Source organism: Idiotropiscis lumnitzeri, chromosome 9 (assembly GCF_059441095.1).
Source record: "Idiotropiscis lumnitzeri isolate Australia: NSW breed Sydney's pygmy pipehorse chromosome 9, RoL_Ilum_1.0, whole genome shotgun sequence".
NCBI lineage: Eukaryota > Metazoa > Chordata > Actinopteri > Syngnathiformes > Syngnathidae > Idiotropiscis > Idiotropiscis lumnitzeri.
The window spans coordinates 20,079,210-20,098,386 of record NC_142399.1 but is presented as its reverse complement, the minus strand read 5'-3'; the positions used below and the strand labels follow the sequence as shown (position 1 = coordinate 20,098,386).

Below are 19,177 nucleotides of genomic sequence, written 5' to 3'. Positions count from 1 at the left end.
ATCATCAAAATCCACTTTTCAGCCGTCCTAACACCACAGGTAGGCACTCCCAATAATGCAGACAAGAGGAGCATCCCTTCGATAGCTCAGTTGGTAGAGCGGAGGACTGTAGAGTTTGAAAACTGACATCCTTTCGATGGAATGCGATGGAAGTTCTAATTGGAAATCCTTAGGTCACTGGTTGAAATCCGGCTCGAAGCAACTATTGCAGGGTTAACAATTTTAATCCAAAACTAAATAAAATATTTTGGCGAATTTGTCTGAATCTACTCAAGTCAATTTATATCTGGTATCTCCCAACGTCATGAGTAGGGACTCCCAACACCAGAGTGAGTTCCAGCAATACTTCGATAGCTCTGTTGGTAAAGCGGAGGATTTAAGTAATTCCGAGCACAAGTACTTTGCTCCCTGGTTTTAATCCGGCTCAAAGGATGTTGCCCCGAATTTCAAATCAATCAAAAATTGTAACTAAAGATCTGATGCAAATTCATCCTCCCAGAGTCAAGGCTGGCGCTCCCAATTGGGAGAGCATCTAAATACCGTATTTTTGGACCCATAAGGCGCACTTTAAAGTCCGGAAAGCCGTCCAAAAAAGCCAGGGCGCCCTTTGAGGTGGAGCGCCCATTGCGTCGACCAAGTGCGCCGCTGGGCTGACGGCGAACATCAACTGCCTGCACACCGCTTATATAGAGAGAAGGCGGGTGTGGCTTACGACAGCAGGGGGGCGTGAGAGGGGATCGATGGGTGTGGACAACAGGCGGACGTGAGAGGGGAGATGGGTGTGAATGACAACAGGCGGGAGAGGGGAGACAAAACAACACAAAGGCACGCCCCCAGTGCAAAGCAGCGCGATGCCCCTATATATACTAGGTGCAACACGTTGCTTAAGCAATTGATCAGCAAAAATGGCATCACTGAAGAGACATTCCTACGAGGCACAGTTTAAGCTACACGCTATAAACTACGCCATTGTTCATGGGAATCGAGCAGCTGCGAGAGAATTAAGGATCAACGAATCCATGGTTCGCAAGTGGAGGAAGCAGGAAGACAGACTGCGCCAAGTCAAGAAAACTACACTGAGTTTTCGTGGATGCAAGGCAAGATGGCCCGTGTTGGAAGACCAGCTCGAGCAGTGGATTGCTTCTCAGAGAACAGCTGGGAGAAGTGTATCAACCATCACCATTCGACAGAGAGCAGTAATGCTTGCTGGCGAATTGAACATCGAACACTTCCAAGGAGGGGCATCTTGGTGTTTTCGTTTTATGAAACGGCGCCATCTATCCATCCGGGCAAAGACGACCGTCGCGCAGCAACTCCCAGCGGATTACAAGGAGAAGATTGTCGCCTTCCGCTCTTACTGCAGCAAAAAGATTGCCGACAAACGTATCCAGCCCAGCCACATCACCAACATGGACGAGGTGCCGCTGACTTTCGACATCCCGGTGAACCGCACTGTGGAGAAGAAGGGGATGAGCACGGTAGCAATCCGCACAACGGGGCACGAGAAGTCTGCTTTTACTGTTGTGCTAGCTTGCCATGCTAACGGACAAAAATTGCCACCTATGGTGATTTTTAAGCGGAAGACGCTGCCTAAAGAGAAGTTTCCTGCCGGCGTTATCATCAAGGCCAATCAAAAGGGCTGGATGGACGAGGACAAAATGAGAGAGTGGTTGAGTGAGGTGTACGTAAAAAGACCCGGTGGTTTTTTCCACGCGTCACCGTCGCTGTTGGTCTGTGACTCCATGCGTGCCCATCTGACAGCCGCTGTGAAAAGTCAAGTCACGCATATGAACTCAGAGCTTGCCATCATCCCGGGAGGCTTGACAAAGGAACTCCAACCACTCGACTTAAGTATAAACAGAGCGTTCAAAGTGAAGTTGCGTGCTGCGTGGGAGCGATGGATGGCGGAGGGCGAACACAGCTTCACAAAGACTGGGAGACAGCGAAGAGCAAGTTATGCCACAATTTGCGAGTGGATTGTAGCTGCTTGGACGAACGTGTCTGCTAGCTCTATTGCAAGAGCTTTCGCGAAAGCCGGCATTACATCCGGGGAGACGCTCAGCAGCGACACAGACTCGGACAATGACGAGAGGGAACCTGGCGTGTTTGAGGGAGAATTTGCCCAACTATTTCTGTCTGATACGGAAGACGATGATTTTGAAGGATTTGTGGATGACTGATAACTCTTAATGTGAGTACCTTGTTAAATAAAATACAACCAAACGCAGTTTTGCTCCTGTTGCCGTTTTTCAAAACAGCTAGCCATGCTATCGTCTGTTTTAGTGTGCATGCATGTAAACTAAGGTAATGTATGGTAGGCTGGGAGGCAGAATTTTGCTGGGCCTACACTTTTATGCTTTTCAGTTGATTTGGGATGATAGTTTTAGTTTTGATGTAACACCGTGACCGCACATCGTTTGTTGACAAGTGACTTGCTCACACCGGCATTGTGTCGGCATCCCATCTGAGGGGCTGCGCCGCAGCGAGACGGCGAAGAAGCGAGATGGCGAGGCAGACTGATAATGACTCGTGTTGTTTATCTTGGATACAGAAGACAAGGACTTGGTGCATTTTTGGATGAGGACAACTTCAGCACGTTGTTAAAAGCTAAAATAAAGTACCACTGAACTCCCGCTGCCATTTTAAAAACACGCTAGCGTGACTGAGCAGCCAGCGAGACTGCTCGATTGGTCGGTTGTGTTAGCGCCCGATGAGTCGGCGCGTTCTATCTATGTAACAAATACAGAAATAGCGCCCCCAACAGGTGTTGCGCCCTTTGACACGGCGCGTCTTTTGAGTCCAAAAATACGGTATATGAAGAACATGCCACAATTACTGAATACTACCTGTTGTAAAATCCAATCTATATCGGATGTCTGTCCCAATAGCACAAATCTGGTAACTCAGTTGGCAAAGTGGAAAACTGTTGTGGTTCCACACCAAAATTTTGAGGTAGCTATTTAAATTGCAGCTCAAAGGACATTTTCCTGGATTTCAAATTTTAATCAATCTTGTAAAATTTAAAGAAAAATCTGCATCATCAAAATCCACTTGTCAGCCGTCCTAACACCACAGGTAGGCACTCCCAATAATGCAGACAAGAGGAGCATCCCTTCGATAGCTCAGTCGGTAGAGCGGAGGACTGTAGAGTTTGAAAACTGACATCCTTTCGGCGGAACGCGATGGAAGTTCTAATTGGAAATCCTTAGGTCGCTGGTTCAAATCCGGCTCGAAGGAACTATTACCGGCTTTCCAATTTTAATTCAAAACTGTAAATAAAAATCTTTGGTGAATTTGTATGAATCTACACGAGTCTCGTCTTGTCAATCCCAACGTCATGAGTAGGGACTCCCCAAACCAGAGTGAGTTCCAGCAATACTTTGATAGCTCTGTTGGTAAAGCGGAGGACTAAAGTAAATCCGAGGACAAGTCCTTTGCTCCCTGGTTTTCATTCGGCTCAAAGGATGTTGCCCCGAATTTCAAATCAATCAAATATTGTAACTAAAGATCAGATGCAAATTCATCCTCCCAGAGCCAAGGCTGGCCCTCCCAATTGGGAGAGCATCTAAATATATACGGAACATACCACAATTACTGAAGACTACCTGTTGTAAAATCCAATCTACATTGGTTGTCTGTCCCAAAAGCACAAATCTGGTAACTCAGTTGGCAAAGTGGAAAAATGTTGTGGTTCCACACCAAAATTTTGAAGTAGCTATTTCAAATGCAGCTCAAAGGACTTTTTACTGGATTTTAAATCTTAATCAAGATTGAAAAAATGAAATAAAAATCTGTTGCTACTTCATCAAAATCCACTAGTCGGCCATCCTAACACCACAGGTAATCACTCCCAATAATGCAGACTAGTGGAGGATACCTGCGATAGCGCAGTTGGTAGAGCGGAGGACTGTAGAGTGTGAAAACTGACATCCTTTCGGCGGAACACGATGGATGTTTGAATTGGAAATCCTTAGGTTCCTGGTTCAAATCCGTCTCAAAGGAACTATTGCAGGGTTCCTAATTTTAATCCAAAACTGTCAATAAAAAACTTTGGCGAATTTGTCTGAATCTACTCAAGTCATTTTATATCTGGTATCTCCCAACGTCATGAGTAGGGACTCCCAAAAGCAGAGTGAGTTCCAGAAATACTTCGATTGCTCTGTTGGTAAAGCGGAGGATTTGAGTAATTCCCAGCACAAGTACTTTGCTCCCTGGTTTTAATCCGGCTTAAAGGATGTTGCCCCGAATTTCAAATCAATCAAAAATTGTAACTAAAGATCTGATGCAAATTCATTCTCCCAGAGCCAAGGCTGGCGCTCCCAATTGGGAGAGCATCTAAATATATGAAGAACATGCCACAATTACTGAATACTACCTGTTGTGAAATCCAATCTATATCGGATGTCTGTCCCAATAGCACAAATCTGGTAACTCAGTTGGCAAAGTGGAAAACTGTTGTGGTTCCACACCAAAATTTTGAGGTAGCTATTTAAATTGCAGCTCAAAGGACATTTTCCTGGATTTTAAATCTTAATCAAGATTGAAAAAATGAAATAAAAATCTGTTGCTACTTCATCAAAATCCACTAGTCGGCCATCCTAACATCACAGGTAAGCACTCCCAATAATGCAGACCAGTGGAGCATCCCTTCGATAGCTCAGTTGGTAGATCGGAGGACTGTCGAGTGTGAAAACTAACATCCTTTCGGCGGAACACGATGGATGTTTGAATTGGAAATCCATAGGTTCCGGGTTCAAATCCGGCTCGAAGGAACTATTGCAGGGTTCCCAATTTTCATCCAAAACTGTAAATAAAAATCTTTGGCGAATTTGTCTGAATCTACTCAAGTCAATTTATATCTGGTATCTCCCAACATCATGAGGAGGGACTCCCAAAACCAGACTGAGTTCCAGCAATACTTCGATTGCTCTGTTGGTAAAGCGGAGGATTTAAGTAATTCCGAGCACAAGTACTTTGCTCCCTGGTTTTAATCCGGCTCAAAGGATGTTGCCCCGAATTTCAAATCAATCAAAAATTGTAACTAAAGATCTGATGCAAATTCATCCTCCCAGAGCCAAGGCTGGCGCTCCCAATTGGGAGACCATCTAAATATATGAAGAACATGCCACAATTACTGAATACTAACTGTTGTAAAATCCAATCTATATCGGATGTCTGTCCCAATAGCACAAATCTGGTAACTCAGTTTTCTAAGTGAAAAACTGTTGTGGTTCCACACCATAATTTTGAGGTAGCTATTTAAATTGCAGCTCAATGGACATTTTCCTGGATTTCAAATCTTAATCAATTTTGAAAAAATGAAATAAAAATCTGTTGCTACTTCATAAAAATCCACTAGTCGGCCATCCTAACACCACAGGTAGGCAACTCCCAACAATGCAGATGAGTGGAGCATCCCTTCGGTAGCTCAGTTGGTAGAGCGGAGGACTGTAGAGTGTGCAAACTGACATTCTTTCAGCGGAGCGCGATGGAAGTTCTAATTGGAAATCCTTAGGTCGCTGGTTCAAATCCGGCTCGAAAGAACTATTGCAGGGTTTCCAATTTTACTTCAAAACTGTAAAGTAAAATCTTTGGGGAATTTGTCTGAATCTACTCAAGTCAATTTATATCTGGTTTCTCCCAACGTCATGAGTAGGGACTTCCCAAACCTGAGTGAGTTCCAGCAATACTTTGATAGCTCTGTTGGTAAAGCGGAGGACTAAAGTAATTCCGAGGACAAGTCCTTTGCTCCCTGGTTTTCATTCGGCTCAAAGGATGTTGCCCCGAATTTCAAATCAATCAAATATTGTAACTAAAGATCAGATGCAAATCATCTTCCCAGAGCCAAGGCTGGCGCTCCCAATTGGGAGAGCATCTAAATATATGAAGAACATGCCACAATTACTGAATACTAACTGTTGTAAATTCCAGTCTATATCAGTTGTCTGTCCCAATAGCACAAATCTGGTAACTCAGTTGGCAAAGTGGAAAACTGTTGTGGTTCCACTCCAAAATATTGAGGTAGCTATTTAAAATGCAGCTCTAAGGACATTTTACTGGATTTTAAATCTTAATCAATTTTGAAAAAATGAAATAAAAATTTGTTGCTACTTCATAAAAATCCACTAGTCGGCCATCCTAACATCACAGGTAGGCACTCCCAACAATGCAGATGAGTGTAGCATCCCTTCGGTAGCTCAGTTGGTAGAGCGGAGGACTGTAGAGTGTGCATACTGACATTCTTTCAGCGGAGCGCGATGGAAGTTCTAATCGGAAATCCTTAGGTCGCTGGTTCAAATCCGGCTCAAAGGAACTATTGCAGGGTTTCCAATTTTACTTCAAAACTGTAAAGTAAAATCTTTGGTGAATTTGTCTGAATCTACTCAAGTCAATTTATATCTGGTTTCTCCCAACGTCATGAGTAGGGACTCCCCAAACCTGAGTGAGTTCCAGCAATACTTCGATAGCTCTGTTGGTAAAGCGGAGGATTTAAGTAATTCCGAGCACAAGTACTTTGCTCCCTGGTTTTAATCCGTCTCAAAGGATGTTGCCCCGAATTTCAAATCAATCAAAAATTGTAACTAAAGATCTGATGCAAATTCATCCTCCCAGAGCCAAGGCTGGCGCTCCCAATTGGGAGAGCATCTAAATATTTGAAGAACATGCCACAATTACTGAATACTAACTGTTGTAAAATCCAATCTATATCGGATGTCTGTCCCAATAGCACAAATCTGGTAACTCAGTTTTCTAAGTGGAAAACTGTTGTGGTTCCACACCAAAATGTTGAGGTAGCTATTTAAATTGCAGCTCAATGGACATTTTCCTGGATTTCAAATTTTAATCAATCTTGAAAAATATAAAGAAAAATCTGTTGCTACTTCATCAATATCCACTAGTCGGCCATTCTAACACCAAAGATAAGCACTCCCAATAATAATAATAATTTGCCCTTTATTAGTCCCACAATGGGGAAATTCGAGATTCGAAACCAGGCCTCCTGGGGAGACTGGGTCCTGAACGCGGCGCCTTAGACCACTCGGCCATCCTGGCAGACGAGTGGAGTATCCCTTCGATAGCTCAGTTGGTAGAGCGGAGGACTGTAGAGTGTGAAAACTGACATCCTTTCGGCGGAACACGATGGATGTTTGAATTGGAAATCCTTAGGTTCCTGGTTCTAATCCGGGTCGAAGGAACTATTGCAGGGTTTCCAATTTTAATCCAAAACTGCAAATAAAAATCTTTGGCGAATTTGTCTGAATCTACTCAAGTCAATTTATATCTGGTTTCTCCCAACGTCATGAGTAGGGACTCCCCAAACCAGAGTGAGTTCCAGCAATACTTTGATAGCTCTGTTGGTAAAGCGGAGGACTAAAGTAATTTCCGAGGACAAGTCCTTTGCTCCCTGGTTTTCATTCGGCTCAAAGGATGTTGCCCCGAATTTCAAATCAATCAAATATTGTAACTAAAGATCAGATGCAAATCATCTTCCCAGAGCCAAGGCTGGCGCTCCCAATTGGGAGAGCATCTAAATATATGAAGAACATGCCACAATTACTGAATACTACCTGTTGTAAAATCCAATCTATATCGGATGTCTGTCCCAATAGCACAAATCTGGTAACTCAGTTGGCAAAGTGGAAAACTGTTGTGGTTCCACACCAAAATTTTGAGGTAGCTATTTAAATTGCAGCTCAAAGGACATTTTCCAGGATTTCAAATTTTAATCAATCTTGAAAAATCTAAAGAAAAATCTGTTGCTACATCATCAAAATCCACTTTTCAGCCGTCCTAACACCACAGGTAGGCACTCCCAATAATGCAGACAAGAGGAGCATCCCTTCGATAGCTCAGTTGGTAGAGCGGCGGACTGTAGAGTTTGAAAACTGACATCCTTTCGATGGAATGCGATGGAAGTTCTAATTGGAAATCCTTAGGTCACTGGTTGAAATCCGGCTCGAAGCAACTATTACAGGGTTAACAATTTTAATCCAAAACTAAATAAAATATTTTGGCGAATTTGTCTGAATCTACTCAAGTCAATTTATATCTGGTATCTCCCAACGTCATGAGTAGGGACTCCCAACACCAGAGTGAGTTCCAGCAATACTTCGATAGCTCTGTTGGTAAAGCGGAGGATTTAAGTAATTCCGAGCACAAGTACTTTGCTCCCTGGTTTTAATCCGGCTCAAAGGATGTTGCCCCGAATTTCAAATCAATCAAAAATTGTAACTAAAGATCTGATGCAAATTCATCCTCCCAGAGTCAAGGCTGGCGCTCCCAATTGGGAGAGCATCTAAATACCGTATTTTTGGACCCATAAGGCGCACTTTAAAGTCCGGAAAGCCGTCCAAAAAAGCCAGGGCGCCCTTTGAGGTGGAGCGCCCATTGCGTCGACCAAGTGCGCCGCTGGGCTGACGGCGAACATCAACTGCCTGCACACCGCTTATATAGAGAGAAGGCGGGTGTGGCTTACGACAGCAGGGGGGCGTGAGAGGGGATCGATGGGTGTGGACAACAGGCGGACGTGAGAGGGGAGATGGGTGTGAATGACAACAGGCGGGAGAGGGGAGACAAAACAACACAAAGGCACGCCCCCAGTGCAAAGCAGCGCGATGCCCCTATATATACTAGGTGCAACACGTTGCTTAAGCAATTGATCAGCAAAAATGGCATCACTGAAGAGACATTCCTACGAGGCACAGTTTAAGCTACACGCTATAAACTACGCCATTGTTCATGGGAATCGAGCAGCTGCGAGAGAATTAAGGATCAACGAATCCATGGTTCGCAAGTGGAGGAAGCAGGAAGACAGACTGCGCCAAGTCAAGAAAACTACACTGAGTTTTCGTGGATGCAAGGCAAGATGGCCCGTGTTGGAAGACCAGCTCGAGCAGTGGATTGCTTCTCAGAGAACAGCTGGGAGAAGTGTATCAACCATCACCATTCGACAGAGAGCAGTAATGCTTGCTGGCGAATTGAACATCGAACACTTCCAAGGAGGGGCATCTTGGTGTTTTCGTTTTATGAAACGGCGCCATCTATCCATCCGGGCAAAGACGACCGTCGCGCAGCAACTCCCAGCGGATTACAAGGAGAAGATTGTCGCCTTCCGCTCTTACTGCAGCAAAAAGATTGCCGACAAACGTATCCAGCCCAGCCACATCACCAACATGGACGAGGTGCCGCTGACTTTCGACATCCCGGTGAACCGCACTGTGGAGAAGAAGGGGATGAGCACGGTAGCAATCCGCACAACGGGGCACGAGAAGTCTGCTTTTACTGTTGTGCTAGCTTGCCATGCTAACGGACAAAAATTGCCACCTATGGTGATTTTTAAGCGGAAGACGCTGCCTAAAGAGAAGTTTCCTGCCGGCGTTATCATCAAGGCCAATCAAAAGGGCTGGATGGACGAGGACAAAATGAGAGAGTGGTTGAGTGAGGTGTACGTAAAAAGACCCGGTGGTTTTTTCCACGCGTCACCGTCGCTGTTGGTCTGTGACTCCATGCGTGCCCATCTGACAGCCGCTGTGAAAAGTCAAGTCACGCATATGAACTCAGAGCTTGCCATCATCCCGGGAGGCTTGACAAAGGAACTCCAACCACTCGACTTAAGTATAAACAGAGCGTTCAAAGTGAAGTTGCGTGCTGCGTGGGAGCGATGGATGGCGGAGGGCGAACACAGCTTCACAAAGACTGGGAGACAGCGAAGAGCAAGTTATGCCACAATTTGCGAGTGGATTGTAGCTGCTTGGACGAACGTGTCTGCTAGCTCTATTGCAAGAGCTTTCGCGAAAGCCGGCATTACATCCGGGGAGACGCTCAGCAGCGACACAGACTCGGACAATGACGAGAGGGAACCTGGCGTGTTTGAGGGAGAATTTGCCCAACTATTTCTGTCTGATACGGAAGACGATGATTTTGAAGGATTTGTGGATGACTGATAACTCTTAATGTGAGTACCTTGTTAAATAAAATACAACCAAACGCAGTTTTGCTCCTGTTGCCGTTTTTCAAAACAGCTAGCCATGCTATCGTCTGTTTTAGTGTGCATGCATGTAAACTAAGGTAATGTATGGTAGGCTGGGAGGCAGAATTTTGCTGGGCCTACACTTTTATGCTTTTCAGTTGATTTGGGATGATAGTTTTAGTTTTGATGTAACACCGTGACCGCACATCGTTTGTTGACAAGTGACTTGCTCACACCGGCATTGTGTCGGCATCCCATCTGAGGGGCTGCGCCGCAGCGAGACGGCGAAGAAGCGAGATGGCGAGGCAGACTGATAATGACTCGTGTTGTTTATCTTGGATACAGAAGACAAGGACTTGGTGCATTTTTGGATGAGGACAACTTCAGCACGTTGTTAAAAGCTAAAATAAAGTACCACTGAACTCCCGCTGCCATTTTAAAAACACGCTAGCGCGACTGAGCAGCCAGCGAGACTGCTCGATTGGTCGGTTGTGTTAGCGCCCGATGAGTCGGCGCGTTCTATCTATGTAACAAATACAGAAATAGCGCCCCCAACAGGTGTTGCGCCATTTGACACGGCGCGTCTTTTGAGTCCAAAAATACGGTATATGAAGAACATGCCACAATTACTGAATACTACCTGTTGTAAAATCCAATCTATATCGGATGTCTGTCCCAATAGCACAAATCTGGTAACTCAGTTGGCAAAGTGGAAAACTGTTGTGGTTCCACACCAAAATTTTGAGGTAGCTATTTAAATTGCAGCTCAAAGGACATTTTCCTGGATTTCAAATTTTAATCAATCTTGTAAAATTTAAAGAAAAATCTGCATCATCAAAATCCACTTGTCAGCCGTCCTAACACCACAGGTAGGCACTCCCAATAATGCAGACAAGAGGAGCATCCCTTCGATAGCTCAGTCGGTAGAGCGGAGGACTGTAGAGTTTGAAAACTGACATCCTTTCGGCGGAACGCGATGGAAGTTCTAATTGGAAATCCTTAGGTCGCTGGTTCAAATCCGGCTCGAAGGAACTATTACCGGCTTTCCAATTTTAATTCAAAACTGTAAATAAAAATCTTTGGTGAATTTGTATGAATCTACACGAGTCTCGTCTTGTCAATCCCAATGTCATGAGTAGGGACTCCCCAAACCAGAGTGAGTTCCAGCAATACTTTGATAGCTCTGTTGGTAAAGCGGAGGACTAAAGTAAATCCGAGGACAAGTCCTTTGCTCCCTGGTTTTCATTCGGCTCAAAGGATGTTGCCCCGAATTTCAAATCAATCAAATATTGTAACTAAAGATCAGATGCAAATTCATCCTCCCAGAGCCAAGGCTGGCCCTCCCAATTGGGAGAGCATCTAAATATATACGGAACATACCACAATTACTGAAGACTACCTGTTGTAAAATCCAATCTACATTGGTTGTCTGTCCCAAAAGCACAAATCTGGTAACTCAGTTGGCAAAGTGGAAAAATGTTGTGGTTCCACACCAAAATTTTGAAGTAGCTATTTCAAATGCAGCTCAAAGGACTTTTTACTGGATTTTAAATCTTAATCAAGATTGAAAAAATGAAATAAAAATCTGTTGCTACTTCATCAAAATCCACTAGTCGGCCATCCTAACACCACAGGTAATCACTCCCAATAATGCAGACTAGTGGAGGATACCTGCGATAGCGCAGTTGGTAGAGCGGAGGACTGTAGAGTGTGAAAACTGACATCCTTTCGGCGGAACACGATGGATGTTTGAATTGGAAATCCTTAGGTTCCTGGTTCAAATCCGTCTCAAAGGAACTATTGCAGGGTTCCTAATTTTAATCCAAAACTGTCAATAAAAAACTTTGGCGAATTTGTCTGAATCTACTCAAGTCAATTTATATCTGGTATCTCCCAACGTCATGAGTAGGGACTCCCAAAAGCAGAGTGAGTTCCAGAAATACTTCGATTGCTCTGTTGGTAAAGCGGAGGATTTGAGTAATTCCCAGCACAAGTACTTTGCTCCCTGGTTTTAATCCGGCTTAAAGGATGTTGCCCCGAATTTCAAATCAATCAAAAATTGTAACTAAAGATCTGATGCAAATTCATTCTCCCAGAGCCAAGGCTGGCGCTCCCAATTGGGAGAGCATCTAAATATATGAAGAACATGCCACAATTACTGAATACTACCTGTTGTGAAATCCAATCTATATCGGATGTCTGTCCCAATAGCACAAATCTGGTAACTCAGTTGGCAAAGTGGAAAACTGTTGTGGTTCCACACCAAAATTTTGAGGTAGCTATTTAAATTGCAGCTCAAAGGACATTTTCCTGGATTTCAAATTTTAATCAATCTTGAAAAATGTAAAGACAAATCTTTTGCGACATCATCAAAATCCACTTCTCAGCCGTCCTAACACCACAGGTAGGCACTCCCAATAATGCAGACAAGAGGAGCATCCCTTCGATAGCTCAGTCGGTAGAGTGGAGGACTGTAGAGTGTGAAAACAGACTCAATTCTATCAACGTGTGACGCGGAAATCTTAATCCATGCGTTTGTTACGTCTCGCCTTGACTATTGTAACGCTTTGCTCTCGGGTCTCCCCATGTCGAGTATTAAAAGTCTGCAGTTAGTTCAAAATGCAGCAGCTAGACTCTTAACTAAGACGAGAAAGGTTGAACATATTACCCCGATATTAGCCAATTTGCATTGGCTTCCGGTCCACTTGAGATGTGATTTTAAAGTTCTGCTACTTACTTTTAAAATATTGCACGGCTTAGCACCTTCTTATCTCGTTGACCTCGTGGTACCATATGTTCCGTCCCGAAACCTTCGCTCACAAAATGCTGGTCTTTTAGTGATCCCGCGAGCCAAAAAGAAGTCCGCAGGTTCTAGAGCGTTCTCTATTCGGGCACCAATGCTTTGGAATGCACTTCCCTCAGATATTAGAGGCGCCACCTCAGTAGAAATGTTCAAAACACTATTAAAGACGCATTTATACTCTTGTGCATTTAGCTGAAATATTTGTTGGCCTGTTTACTGCCGCTTTTTTTTTCTTTTGTTTTCTTTTCTGCCCCCTTTTCCCCCGGCTGGGGGATTAGGTGACGGTGACCCACTAGGAAGTTTAAGGCATTGACCAACTGGGCATGCACCTGTTCCAGTGATGTCGTCTTCCTGCAGCGCGACATTTGATCAATTTATTTATATACTTTAGCATCTAATTTAATTATTTGTTGGCCTGTTTACTGCCGCTTCTTCTCTTTTCTGCCCCCTCCTTCCCCTGCTTGGGAATTAGGTGATGGGGACATGCTTTGAAGATTACGGCACTGACGAACCGGGAAGGGACCTGCTCTTCCGAAGTCGTCTTCATGCAGCGCCTTTTCTGATTTCCTTATATTTCAGCACTTCATTGAACTACTTGTTGGCCTGTTTGCTATTTCTGTTCTTTCTTTTCTGTTCCCAATTCCCCGAATTAGGTGATGGCGATTCACTTGGAAGTGGCTGTACTGAATTTACACCAACTGACCGGTACAAGATCGAAGGCTCATCTTCGGATATGCTGCCATGGATATTACGGCCCTGGATGAGGACCCACTCCACTGAAGTCATCTTCCTGCAGCACTTCATTCAATTGACTCTTATATTATCTCATCTATTATCGCATAGCATCATTGTATGTGTCAAATGTTGCCCAGTTGGCATCCATTGCAGCCTGGTCATCCTGGAAGGGGGATTCCCCCATCTGTGGTCCCTTCTCAAGGATTCTCACTTTTCCCCTAATGAGGTTTTGTGAGTTTTTCCTTGCCCTCCTGGGGGTTAAGATCGGGGATGTCGATTGTGGCTATGAAAAGCCCTTTGTGACTGTCTGTGATTAAGGGCTATACAAATAAAATTGACTTGATTTGACAATCCTTTCGGCGGAACGCGATGGACGTTCTAATCGGAAATCCTTTGGTCGCTGGTTCAAATCCGGCTCGAAGGAACTATTACCGGCGTCCCAATTTTAATTCAAAACTGTAAATAAAAATCTTTGGTGAATTTGTATGAATCTACACAAGTCTAGTCTGGTCTATCCCAACGTCATGAGTAGGTGATCCCAAAACCAGAGTGAGGTCCAGCAATACTTTGATAGCTCTGTTGGTAAAGCGGAGGTCTTAAGTGATTCCGAGCACAAGTCCTTTGCTCCCTGGTTTTCATCCGGCTCAAAGGATGTTGCCCCGAATTTCAAATCAATCAAAAATTGTAACTAAAGATCTGAAGCAAATTCATCCTCCCAGAGCCAAGGCTGGCCCTCCCAATTGGGAGAGCGTCTAAATATATAAGGAACATGCCACAATTACTGAATACTACCTGTTGTAAAATCCAATCTATATCGGTTGTCTGTCCCAAAAGCACAAATCTGGTAACTCAGTTGGCAAAGTGGAAAACCGTTGTGGTTCCACACCAAAATTTTGAAGTAGCTATTTCAAATGCAGCTCAAAGGACATTTTACTGGATTTTAAATGTTAATCAAGATTGAAAAAATGAAATAAAAATCTGTTGCTACTTCATCAAAATCCACTAGTCGGCCATCCTAACACCACAGGTAGGCACTCCCATTAATGCAGGTGACTGGCGGATCCCTTCGATAGCTCAGTTGGTAGAGCGGAGGACTGTAGAGTGTGAAAACTGACATCCTTTCGGCGGAACGCGACAGAAGTTCTAATCGGAAATCCTTAGGTCGCTGGTTCAAATCCGGCTCGAAGGAACTATTGCAGGGTTCCCAATTTTAATCCAAAACTGTAAATAAAAATCTTTGGCGAATTTGTCTGAATCTACTCAAGTCAATTTATATCTGGTATCTCCCAACGTCATGAGTAGGGACTCCCAAAACCAGAGTGAGTTCCAGCAATACTTCGATAACTCTGTTGGTAAAGCAGAGGATTTAAGTAATTCCGAGCACAAGTACTTTGCTCCCTTGTTTTAATCCGGCACAAAGGATGTTGCCCCGAATATCAAATCAATCAAAAATTTTAACTAAAGATCTGATGCAAATTCATTCTCCCAGAGCCAAGGCTGGTGCTCCCAATTGGGAGAGCATCTAAATATATGAAGAACATGCCACAATTACTGAATACTACCTGTTGTAAAATCCAATCTATATCGGTTGTCTGTCCCAATAGCACAAATCTGGTAACTCAGTTGGCAAAGTTGGAAAACTGTTGTGGTTCCACACCAAAATTTTGAAGTAGCTATTTAAAATGCAGCTCAAAGGACATTTTACTGGATTTCATATCTTAATCAAGATTGAAAAAGTAGATAAAATTCTGTTGCTACTTCATCAAAATCCACTAGTCGGCCATCCTAATACCACAGGTAGGCACTCCCATTAATGCAGGTGACTTGCGGATCCCTTCGATAGCTCAGTTGGTAGAGCGGAGGACTGTAGAGTGTACAAACTTACATTCATTCAGCTGAACGCGATGGAAGTTCTAATCAGAATTCCTTAGGTCGCTGGTTCAAATCCGGCTCGAAGGAACTATTGCAGGTTTTTCAATTTTAATCCAAAACTGTAAATAACAATCTTTGGCGAATTTGTCTGAATCTACTCAAGTCAATTTATATCTGGTTTCTCCCAACGTCATGAGTAGGGACTCCCCAATCCAGAGTGAGTTCCAGCAATACTTCGATAGCTCTGTTGGTAAAGCGGAGGACTAAAGTAATTCCGAGGACAAGTCCTTTGCTCCCTGGTTTTCATCCGGCTCAAAGGATGTTGCCCCGAATTTCAAATCAATCAAATATTGTAACTAAAGATCAGATGCAAATTCATCCTCCCAGAGCCAAGGCTGGCACTCCCAATTGGGAGAGCATCTAAATATATGAAGAACATGCCACAATTACTGAATACTACCTGTTGTAAAATCCAATCTATATCGGATGTCTGTCCCAATAGCACAAATCTGGTAACTCAGTTGGCAAAGTGGAAAACTGTTGTGGTTCCACACCAAAATTTTGAGATAGCTATTTAAATTGCAGCTCAAAGGACATTTTCCTGGATTTCAAATTAAAATCAATCTTGAAAAATTTAAAGAAAAATCAGTTGCTACATCATCAAAATCCACTTTTCCGCAGTCCTAACACCACAGGTAGGCACTCCCAATAATGCAGACAAGAGGAGCATCCCTTCGATAGCTCAGTTGGTAGAGCGGAGGACTGTAGAGTTTGAAAACTGACATCCTTTCGACGGAACGCGATGGAAGTTCTCATTGGAAATCCTTAGGTCGCTGGTTCAAATCCGGCTCGAAGGAACTATTACCGGCTTTCCAATTTTAATTCAAAACTGTAAATAAAAATCTTTGGTGAATTTGTATGAATCTACACAAGTCTAGTCTGGTCAATCCCAACGTCATGAGTAGGTGATCCCAAAACCAGAGTGATGTCCAGCAATACTTTGATAGCTGTGTTGGTTAAGCGGAGGTCTTAAGTTATTCCGAGCACAAGTCCTTTGCTCCCTGGTTTTCATCCGGCTCAAAGGATGTTGCCCCGAATTTCAAATCAATCAAAAATTGTAACTAAAGATCTGAAGGAAATTCATCCTCCCAGAGCCAAGGCTGGCCCTCCCAATTGGGAGAGCATCTAAATATATAAGGAACATGCCACAATTACTGAATACTACCTGTTGTAAAATCCAATCTATATCACTTGTCTGTCCCAATAGCACAAATCTGGTAAGTCAGTTGGCAAAGTGGAAAACTCTTGTGGTTCCACACCAAATTTTTGAAGTAGCTATTTCAAATGCAGCTCAAAGGACATTTTACTGAATTGTAAATCTTAATCAAGATTGAAAAAATGAAATAAAAATCTGTTGCTACTTCATCAAAATCCACCATCCGCCATCCTAACACCACAGGTAAGCAATCCCAATAATGCAGAATAGTGGAGCATCCCTGCGATAGCGCAGTTGGTAGAGCGGAGGACTGTAGAGTGTGAAAACTGACATCCTTTCGGCGGAACACGATGGATGTTTGAATTGGAAATCCTTAGGTTCCGGGTTCAAATCCGGCTCGAAGGAACAATTGCAGGGTTCCCAATTTTAATCCAAAACTGTAAATAAAAATCTTTGGCGAATTTGTCTGAATCTACTCAAGTCAATTTATATCTGGTATCTCCCAACGTCATGAATAGGGAATCCCAAAACCAGAGTGAGTTCCAGCAATACTTCGATAGCTCTGTTGGTAAAGCGGAGGACTAAAGTAATTCCGAGGACAAGTCCTTTGTTCCCTGATTTTCATTCGGCTCAAAGGATGTTGCACCAAATTTCAAATCAATCAAATATTGTAACTAGAATTAGAAATCCCTTTCATCCTCCCAGAGCCAAGGCTGGCGCTCCCAATTGGGAGAGCATCTAAATATATGAAGAACATGCCACAATTACTGAATACTACCTGTTGTAAAATCCAATCTATATCGGATGTCTGTCCCAATAGCACAAATCTGGTAACTCAGTTGGCAAAGTGGAAAACTGTTGTGGTTCCACACCAAAATTTTGAGGGAGCTATTTAAATTGCAGCTCAAAGGACATTTTCCTGGATTTCAAATTTTAATCAATCTTGAAAAATTAAAAAAAAAATCTGTTGCTACATCATCAAAATCCACTTTTCAGCCGTCCTAACACCACAGGTAGGCACTCCCAATAATGCAGACAAGAGGAGCATCCCTTCGATAGCTCAGTTGGTAGAGCGGAGGACTGTAGAGTTTGAAAACTGACATCCTTTCGGCGGAACGCGATGGAAGTTCTAATTGGAAATCCTTAGGTCGCTGGTTCAAATCCGGCTCGAAGGAACTATTACCGGCTTTCCAATTTTAATTCAAAACTGTAAATAAAAATCTTTGGTGAATTTGTATGAATCTACACAAGTCTAGTCTGGTCAATCCCAACGTCATGAGTAGGTGATCCCAAAACCAGAGTGAGGTCCAGCAATACTTTGATAGCTCTGTTGGTAAAGCGGAGGTCTTAAGTGATTCCGAGCACAAGTCCTTTGCTCCCTGGTTTTCATCCGGCTCAAAGGATGTTGCCCCGAATTTTAAATCAATCAAAAATTGTAACTAAAGATCTGAAGGAAATTCATCCTCCCAGACCCAAGGCTGGCCCTCCCAATTGGGAGAGCATCTAAATATATAAGGAACATGCCACAATTACTGAATACTACCTGTTGTAAAATCCAATCTATATCGGTTGTCTGTCCCAATAGTACAAATCTGGTAAGTCAGTTGGCAAAGTGGAAAACTCTTGTGGTTCCACACCAAAATTTTGAAGTAGCTATTTCAAATGCAGCTCAAAGGACATTTTACTGAATTTTAAATCTTAATCAAGATTGAAAAAATGAAATAAAAATCTGTTGCTACTTCATCAAAATCCACTAGTCGGCCATCCTAACACCACAGGTAAGCACTCCCAATAATGCAGACTAGAGGAGCATCCCTGCGATAGCGCAGTTGGTAGAGCGGAGGACTGTAGAGTGTGAAAACTGACTTCCTTTCGGCGGAACACGATGGATGTTTGAATTGGAAATCCTTAGGTTCCGGGTTCAAATCCGGCTAGAAGGAACTATTGCAGGGTTCCTGATTTTAATCCAAAACTGTAAATAAAAATCTTTGGCGAATTTGTCTGAATCTACTCAAGTCAATTAATATCTGGTATCTCCCAACGTCATGAGTAGGGACTCCCAAAACCAGAGTGAGTTCCAGCAATACTTCGATTGCTCTGTTGGTAAAGCGGAGGATTTAAGTAATTCCGAGCACAAGTACTTTGCTCCCTGGTTTTAATCCGGCTCAAAGGATGTTGCCCCGAATTTCAAATCAATCAAAAATTGTAACTAAAGATCTGATGCAAGTTTATCCTCCCAGAGCCAAGGCTGGCGCTCCCAATTGGGAGAGCATCTAAATATATGAAGAACATGCCACAATTACTGAATACTAACTGTTGTAAAATCCAATCTATATCGGATGTCTGTCCCAATAGCACAAATCTGGTAACTCAGTTTTCTAAGTGGAAAACTGTTGTGGTTCCACCCCATAATTTTGAGGTAGCTATTTAAATTGCAGCTCAATGGACATTTTCCTGGATTTCAAATTTTAATGAATCTTGAAAAATTTAAAGAAAAATATGTTGCTACTTCATCAAAATCCACTAGTCGGCCATTCTAACACCACAGGTAAGCACTCCCAATAATGCAGACCAGTGGAGC

The 19,177-nt window shown here is 43.3% G+C and overlaps 7 non-coding genes across 7 annotated transcripts; all 7 read left to right on the top strand.

Annotated features, from left to right (window-relative positions):
• Positions 1–3,111: 3,111 nt before the first annotated feature.
• trnay-gua (transfer RNA tyrosine (anticodon GUA)) lies at positions 3,112–3,237 on the top strand. The gene is made up of 2 exons: positions 3,112–3,148; positions 3,202–3,237. It is a non-coding gene; the product is annotated as a tRNA-Tyr (tRNA).
• Positions 3,238–5,417: 2,180 nt separating this feature from the next.
• Positions 5,418–5,543, top strand: trnay-gua (transfer RNA tyrosine (anticodon GUA)). The gene is made up of 2 exons: positions 5,418–5,454; positions 5,508–5,543. It is a non-coding gene; the product is annotated as a tRNA-Tyr (tRNA).
• Positions 5,544–10,875: 5,332 nt separating this feature from the next.
• trnay-gua (transfer RNA tyrosine (anticodon GUA)) lies at positions 10,876–11,001 on the top strand. The gene is made up of 2 exons: positions 10,876–10,912; positions 10,966–11,001. It is a non-coding gene; the product is annotated as a tRNA-Tyr (tRNA).
• Positions 11,002–14,571: 3,570 nt separating this feature from the next.
• trnay-gua (transfer RNA tyrosine (anticodon GUA)) lies at positions 14,572–14,697 on the top strand. Its single transcript has 2 exons — positions 14,572–14,608; positions 14,662–14,697. It is a non-coding gene; the product is annotated as a tRNA-Tyr (tRNA).
• Positions 14,698–15,341: 644 nt separating this feature from the next.
• Positions 15,342–15,467, top strand: trnay-gua (transfer RNA tyrosine (anticodon GUA)). The gene is made up of 2 exons: positions 15,342–15,378; positions 15,432–15,467. It is a non-coding gene; the product is annotated as a tRNA-Tyr (tRNA).
• A 644-nt stretch (positions 15,468–16,111) lies between these two features.
• trnay-gua (transfer RNA tyrosine (anticodon GUA)) lies at positions 16,112–16,237 on the top strand. Its single transcript has 2 exons — positions 16,112–16,148; positions 16,202–16,237. It is a non-coding gene; the product is annotated as a tRNA-Tyr (tRNA).
• Positions 16,238–17,645: 1,408 nt separating this feature from the next.
• trnay-gua (transfer RNA tyrosine (anticodon GUA)) lies at positions 17,646–17,771 on the top strand. The gene is made up of 2 exons: positions 17,646–17,682; positions 17,736–17,771. It is a non-coding gene; the product is annotated as a tRNA-Tyr (tRNA).
• The last annotated feature ends 1,406 nt before the right edge of the window (positions 17,772–19,177 follow it).